A 7,612-nucleotide genomic window follows, 5' to 3' on the forward strand; every position below is an offset into this window, starting at 1 on the left:
GGATGGACTTTGGCGGTATGACGTTGTGCCCAGCACCCACGAGCAGAGGAACTAAAGAAATACCCATTTCTTCTGCCTACAGCTCACAAAAATGGTGTCTCTGATGCACTATGATATTATTTTTCCTAAATGCTTACTTATTCTTGAGAGAGAGAGAGAGAGAGAGTGAGAGAGGGGTGCAGGAGAGAGGGGGACAGAGGATGCCAAAGCAGGCTCCGTGCTGAGAGCAGAGAGCCCGATGCAGGGACTCGAACTCACAAACCATGAGACCACGACCTGAGCCAGAGTCGGAACCTAACAGACTGAGCCACCCAGGCACCCCTATAGTTTTTTTTTAACAGAATATATATTTCAGGTGGTAAACCGAGAAGAGGTTGGAAACGCTCCTTTTGCTTCAGGAGCTCCAAATCAGAAATAACTCCACCTCTTGGCAGGAGGCGCTGTGGGAGACCTGGGCTTGGAGGATCCCTCTAATTGCGGGGAACCCACTTCCATCCACCCCCATAATACGCATATGAGGCAGTGATGCCTCGTTTAGGCAAATATATTTGCTTTCTCTGACTCTATCAAATTCTCCCTCCGCCGTGAAGGATGCCAAGCCCTCACCAAGCTTTGCTTCTCTGAGCAGCAACAGAACGGACGGCTGTTTGTACAACTCACTTGATTCCCTGGGGTCTGACACCCTTTTGTGTCCCTCCGGGCCCTGGCTTCAGTTTGATTTCCCAGCCTCATGCCCAATGACTACACTGTGCGGAGGTGAGAATTCTCCCTCTAATTAACACTCCCCCAAGAAGAAGTCTTCCTTATAACTTTGTCTTTACACAGATCCTCATCCTAGTTTATTTGGAATAATGAATTGGTGTTTGAGGAAGACACATTTGTCTAAAATAACCTCAAACAGGGGCACCTGGATGGCTCAGTCGGTTAAACCTCCGGCTCTTGATTTCGGCTCCGGTCGTGATCTCGCGGTTGGTGAACTCAAGCCCCGCATCGGGCCCTGCGCTGACAGCACGGAGCCTGCTTGGGGTTCTGTCTCCCTCTCTGTCCCCTCCACCACTCGCTCTCTCTCTCTCTTTGAAAATACATAAAAATAAGCTTCGAAAAATAAAAATAAAACAACCTCAAATAACATTAGCGGGGCTTGTTGCTAGAAGTTTATGGAGGTCATGTGACAGAATAACAAATGAGGCAAAGACCTTTCACGTAGATTCGGGGATTGTGCATGGGGATGTGGCAGTTGCACACGCTGGATGTCACTGTAAGCGGGTTATTTTGGGGATCACTCCAGAAGGCAATATGGCAAACTCTGGGAAGATGGCATTGATGATACGGGTTTTGCAGCTCCCTCAACCCTCCATTAACAACAGTGCCAGGATATCAAAACCAAATCCACAGACATCTATTTCTTTTAATGAGCTATCAAGGTAGCCTCCAAACCTCAAATTAGGAGCAGAAGTGAACCACACATCATCACTTTGGGATCTGCGTGGTATCAGAACCTGCAAAGGAAGAGACAAGGAGATGTGACAGATTCGCCGATGGCCCTACAAGCAGGAAAGGGGCCGCATCTCCACCGGAGAGTCGGTAGAAGGAAGGCAGAAGGACTTTAACTGCTGGTTGTGTGTTCGTTACCGTGTGCTTCAAACTGCAGGAGTCCCCCGGAGGGTCTGAAAGGGCTGGAATAGTCTGAGCTCTACGAGCCCCAAATCCCGCATGGACTAGAAATTGCTAGAAACAGGATCCAAGCTGAGCTAGATAGAGATGCCAGGGCAAAAGCCAAAGAAGACCAGATAGAAGTGGGGGAGATGTGAGGAGCTCTCAGAAAGTACAGGTCATACTGGGACACACACACACACAAAGAGTGCTAGGGGCGACTCTTGGTTTCGGCTCAGGTCATGACCTCACCGTTCATGAGTGCAAGCCCCCTGTTAGGCTCTGCGTTGACAGTGTGGAGCCTGCTTGGGATTCTCTCTCTCCCTCTCTCTCTTCCCCTCCCCCGCTCATACTCTCTTGCTTTTGAAATAAATAAATAAACTTAAAAAAAAGAAAAAAGAGTGCGATAGAACCACAAAGCTAGCAGATCTCTCCTGACCCACTTACTTCTCCTGGAAGTTAAGGAAAACTAATTTCACATAAGAATAGGCAACAGGAAAGGATCAAATTTGAGTCCCATACAAATTTATCAGTGAAGAAAAAGGAGAGTCGAGAGGACAATTGTATCTCCATTGGCAATCTATTGGCAATGGGAGTGCACCATTGAAACACTCCAGGCAGATGAAAACGGTGGGCTAAAATTTCAAAATGTGCTAAAAGAAATGAAGGTAATAATGGGGAAATGAAAGAAAAACATAAGTCTATAACAGAAACACTTAGTGGTAAAGTTATAGGACTCTGGAAGAATTAGAAAGAAAAATTTGTTTTAAAAACCTCATTTCAGAAATCAATATTAAACTGGAAAGAGCACAGGAGTGGGTAAATACAACCGGAAATATCCTTAAAAAATAAAGGTTAAAAAGAGTAAAATTTTAAACATCAAAACAAATGAGGGAAGAGATTAAAAAAAAGATTTGAGAAAACGTGATAGAAATTGAAAATAGGTAAGGAGCCAAAATACATGCGTATAATACAGAAGAGTTCACAAAGGAAGAAAGCAAAGAAATGGAAGAGAAATCATTAAACAAACAAACAAACAAAGAAACAAAACACAGCTCTTCCGACCAGAACTTTGGAGGATGCAGAGAACACAAAAAAGAAGGTTGCTTCTGTGCCAGAAAATCCTTAAGAAAAAGCAAAGCAGAGGCACCTGGGTGGCTCAGTCGGTTAAGCGTCCGACTTTGGCTCAGGTCATGATCTCGTGGTTCGTGGGTTTGAGCCCCGCGTTGGGCTCTGTGCTGATGGTTTGGAGCCTGGACCCTGCTTTGGATTCTGTGTCTCCCTCTCCCGAGGCCCCTCTTCCGCTTGTGCTCTGTCTCTCCCTCTCTCTCAAAAATGAATAAACATTAAAAAAAATCTTTAAAGAGAAAGCAAAGGAATTTTTGCCGCGTTGAAGATGAAGCATCTGAGAAAGAAGTTTGCCTGGAAGATGCCTCCAAAGGCAAGGAGGAAGCTTATCTACAAAAATGCTCAGCATCCCCACAGGAATATAGGCAGCTGTGCAGAACTGAGCAGGGTGGGACGGGTAGGATGGCAAGAAAGGCCAGCAACTTCTCTGCACCTGCAGAACCCAAATTGGCATTCGTCATCAGGATCAGAGGTATCAACGGTGCAAGCCCAAGTTTGGAAAGGTGTTGCAGTTCCTTTGTCTTTGCCAGAACTTCAGCGGCACCCTTGTTAAACCCAACAAGGCTTTGGTTAACATGTTAAGGACTGTGGAACCCCATATAGCCTAGGGGTACCCAAACCTGAAGTTGGTAGATGACTTGATCTACGAGTGTGGTTATGGCAAAACCAACAGGAAGCGAATTGCCATGGCAGATAGCACATAGATTGCTAGATCTCTCGGCGAAGACGGCATCATCTGTGTGGAGGATCTGATTCACGAGATCCGTGGCAAAACGCTTCACAGAGGCAAACAACTTCTTATGGCCCCTCAGATTATCTTCTCCATGAGGGAGAAGGAAGAAAAATACCACCCTCATTTGGAGATGCTGGCAACAGGGAAGAGACCAGATCAATAGGCTTATTAGAAGGATGAACTAAGGTATCTGCCATGATTATTATTTTTGTAATCTGGTCAGTTAATAAACACATACTTTCAAACTGAAAAAAAAAATCCAGTACAAAGCACCTTTCCTAAAAAACAGGATCTGAAAGCACATGCTAGAGAAGAACACCAGATACTCAAGAAAAATTACCCAGAATGACTCCTACCAACACATGCTGAAAAGTACGTTGAGCTCCCAGGCAAAAGGACTAAGTCACTTAAAAAGGAAAGAAAATTGGATGGCTATCAGATTTCTTGACAGCAACATCTTATATCAGGAGACAATGGAATGACATATTTAAGATACTCAAGGAAAGAAAATATGAACCATATATTATTAATCCAGCTGAACTTACTTTCAAGTATAAAGACGGCAGACAAACTGCTATCAATAAGCAAGAACTCAGGAAATATTGTTCCCAGGAGCCTTTCCTGAGTAAACTACCAAAGAGTGAAATTGACTGGAGAGACATTGACATAAGGCCTGGTGGTGAGCATTAAATATATAGCTACCTGTAGAACAAAGTATAAATGATGCTTATAAGAGAGAAGGTATAAGCCATGACAACCTTATGCTTGAAATTGTAGAAACACGGCATCAACTTTTAAAAAGGGGGAAAGCAAATAAAAAGTAAATTAAGCTTATGATTGCTTTATAGTTCTTACCTAGGAATAAAAGGATATTGTTTCAAATCAATTCCTGGGATAGAGGTGGTGAAGAAGAGATTACTAGCAAATTTCAATATTATCCATAGTAGCAAACCAGTTGTCAATTGCCATATATATGAAAGTATTGACATAAAGGAAGCGATTTGAGCAAACTTTCTTAAGTATTTCATCCTTTAAAAAAAATTATTCAAGTACACCTTCAGCTCCTTTCTCTCTCTCTTCTTCTTCTGGAATTCTTATGATACAGGTATTCTTTCATTTGATTGCATCACTTAGTTCTCTAATTCTCCCCTCATACTCCTGGATTTTTCTCTCTCTCTTTTTCTCAGCTTCTGCTTTTTCCATATTTTTGTCTTCTAATTCACCTATTCTCTCCTCTGTCTCTTCAATCTTTTTAGCTCCTCATGACAATTTCTTAGTCACTTTATCTCTGTAGCAATAGATTCTCTGCTGTCCTCTATGCTGTTTTCAAGCCCAGCGACTAATTTTATGACTATTATTCTAAATTCTTGTTCTGTTATATTGTTTAAATCATTTTTGATCAATTCATTAGCTGTCATCAACTGATGAATGGATAAAGAAATTGTGGATTATATACTCAATGGAATACTAGTTGGCAATGAGAAAGAATGAAATCTGGCCTTTTGTAGCAACATGGATGGAACTGGAGAGTTATGCTAAGTGAAATAAGTCATACAGAGAAAGATACCATATGTTTTCACTCTTATGTGGATCCTGAGAAGCTGAACAGAAGACGATGGGGGAGGGGCAGGAAAAAAAAAAGTTAGAGAGGGAGGGAGCCAAACCATAAGAGACTCTTAAAAACTGAGAATAAACCGAGGGTTGATGGGGGGTGGGAGGAAGGGGCGGATGGGCGATGGGCATTGAGGAGGGCACCTGTTGGGATGAGCACTGGGTGTTGTAGGGAAACCAATTTGACAATAAATTTCATATTAAAAAAAATAAATCAAATCTACCAAAATAAATAAATAAATAAATAAATAAATAAATTTTAAAATGTAGAAATAAATAACATAGACCAAATTATGAAAGACTATTTGTATAAAAGATAGTACACTTATAAACACAACATAAAACATGACAGAGTAAAAAGAAAATATAACAATCATATCTAGAGGTGTCATGGATGGGGCATCTGGGTGGCTCAGTTGGCTGAGCGTCGGACTCCAGGTCATGATCTCGTGGTTCCTGAGTTCAAACTCCACATCAGTCTCATTGCTGTCAGTGCAGAACCTGCTTCAGACCCACCCCCCACCCCCTCTCTGCCCCTTTCCTGCTTGTGCTTTCTCAAAAATAAATTTAAAAAAGTCATTTAAAAAAGATACAAGAGTAGGGGAATAATGAAATGGAAAACTTAAACCAATTAAGTCCAAAAGTTGGTACTTAAAAAACATGTATCAGCAAAGTAAGCTATTTGCATGCCTAACCAAGAAATTGGTGGAAGAAAGCATACATACGTAAAATTAGAAATAACAAGGGGGGGGCACTTGGGTGCTCTGTCGGTTCAGGTCATGATCTCATGGTTGGTGAGTTTGAGGCCCGCATGAGGCTGTCTGCTGTCAGTGCAGAGCCTGCTTTGGTTTCTCTGTCTCCCCCTCTCTCTTCTCTGGCCCTCCCCCCTCTCTCTCTCTTTCTCTCTCTCTCTCAAAAATTAACATTTAAAAAAAGAAATAAGGGGGGGGATAACTATTAAAAGAAAAAATCTCAAGGGACTACTTTGTAATTTATACAGAATATACCTGAAATTCAGATGAAATTGATACTTTTTAAGGAAAACTACAACTTACCAAAATTCAGAAAGTTGCAAACAAACCAATTGTCTTAGGAAAACTTAGTGAAAGTCGTTACAAAGCTCCTCATACAAAATCACTAAGATGGGTACTTTCATGTTTGAATTCTGCCAAATCCTGCAAATGAGATAATGTCAATGCTCCTTAAATTATTGCAAAGTATGAAAACATAAGGTACTCTTCCAAATTCATTTTATAAGATGAGCATCATGTTTGTTCCAGAATCTAGCAAAGTTTGCCCCCTAAAATAAAAGTACAAATCAATGTTACTTGTGATATCAATGTAAAAAATTAACACCGGAATATTAAAAAGACATATATTACCACCAAGTGGGTTTTATTTTGAGAACACAAGTGTGGCTCAATATTAAGAAATCTATTAGTATTATCCATCATATTAATAGAACTAAAGAGAAAAATCATATGACGTGTTTATAGATGGATGAGCCATTTAACAAAATCCAACACCTTACACATGTTGAATCCACTCAATGAAATAGGAAATATCAGAGGGTATTTTCTTAGTCTCTGCCAACATTTGCATTCATTATCCAAATGAATCCTAATGACAATCTTACAAGGTAGGTAATATTTCCATTTGCTTATAAGAAAATTACTGCTTTGAGAGAGAAAATAAATGATCTAAGGACACATGTCATTAGTATGTGGAAAAGCAGGTATTTGAATTTACCATCACCTGACTCCAAATCTTATGAGCGTCTCTTACCTACATTATTCTTCCTTTTACTGGCTCTTCAGAGTTGTCCTTGATCACCACAGATCTTAGATTCTACTTCGAATTGCTTCTCCCTTTTAGAAACTGTGAATTTTGCTTCCATCACGCAGTCCTTTATGCCTAATGTAAAATTTAACCCCTTCAGAATTACCAAGCACCAGAGTTAGCATGATGAAAATGATTATCCCTAACATTTGAGAATGTGCTATATTTTACAAGGGAATTGTGGGAGGCCAAGGCTGGGAGGAGTCACATCAGCTGGTACCCTGTTCTCAGCGTTCTACTCATTTTCTAGGCTCTTCTTTCCTCCCTCCTTCTTTCTCCCTTCCCTTCTCCACTCCTTTTGGTCATCCTGAGAGCCCCAAATTCATCTTCCTAGATGACCAAGGATAGCACGCTGCTCTCCTCCTTATGTCTCCATGCCCTCTTTATAAAGCTGACACACAAAAATTCATACTTGTTGGGGCACCTGGGTGGCTCAGTCGGTTGAGCGTCCGACTTCGGCTCAGGTCATGATCTCACGGTCCGTGTGTTCGAGCCCCACGTCGGGCTCTGTGCTGACAGCTCAGAGCCTGGAGTCTGCTTCGGATTCTGTGTCTCCCTCTCTCTTTGCCCCTCCCCTGCTCAGGCTCTGTCTCTCTCAAAAATAAATAAACATTAAAAAAAATTTTTTTTTTAAATCATACTTGTTTT

General features: G+C 41.4%; 1 pseudogene; it reads left to right on the forward strand.

Annotated features, from left to right (window-relative positions):
- Positions 1-3,040: 3,040 nt before the first annotated feature.
- LOC131490965 (60S ribosomal protein L7-like) lies at positions 3,041-3,699 on the forward strand (annotated as a pseudogene).
- Positions 3,700-7,612: the final 3,913 nt, after the last annotated feature.

This window comes from Neofelis nebulosa, chromosome 12 (genome assembly GCF_028018385.1).
Source record: "Neofelis nebulosa isolate mNeoNeb1 chromosome 12, mNeoNeb1.pri, whole genome shotgun sequence".
NCBI lineage: Eukaryota > Metazoa > Chordata > Mammalia > Carnivora > Felidae > Neofelis > Neofelis nebulosa.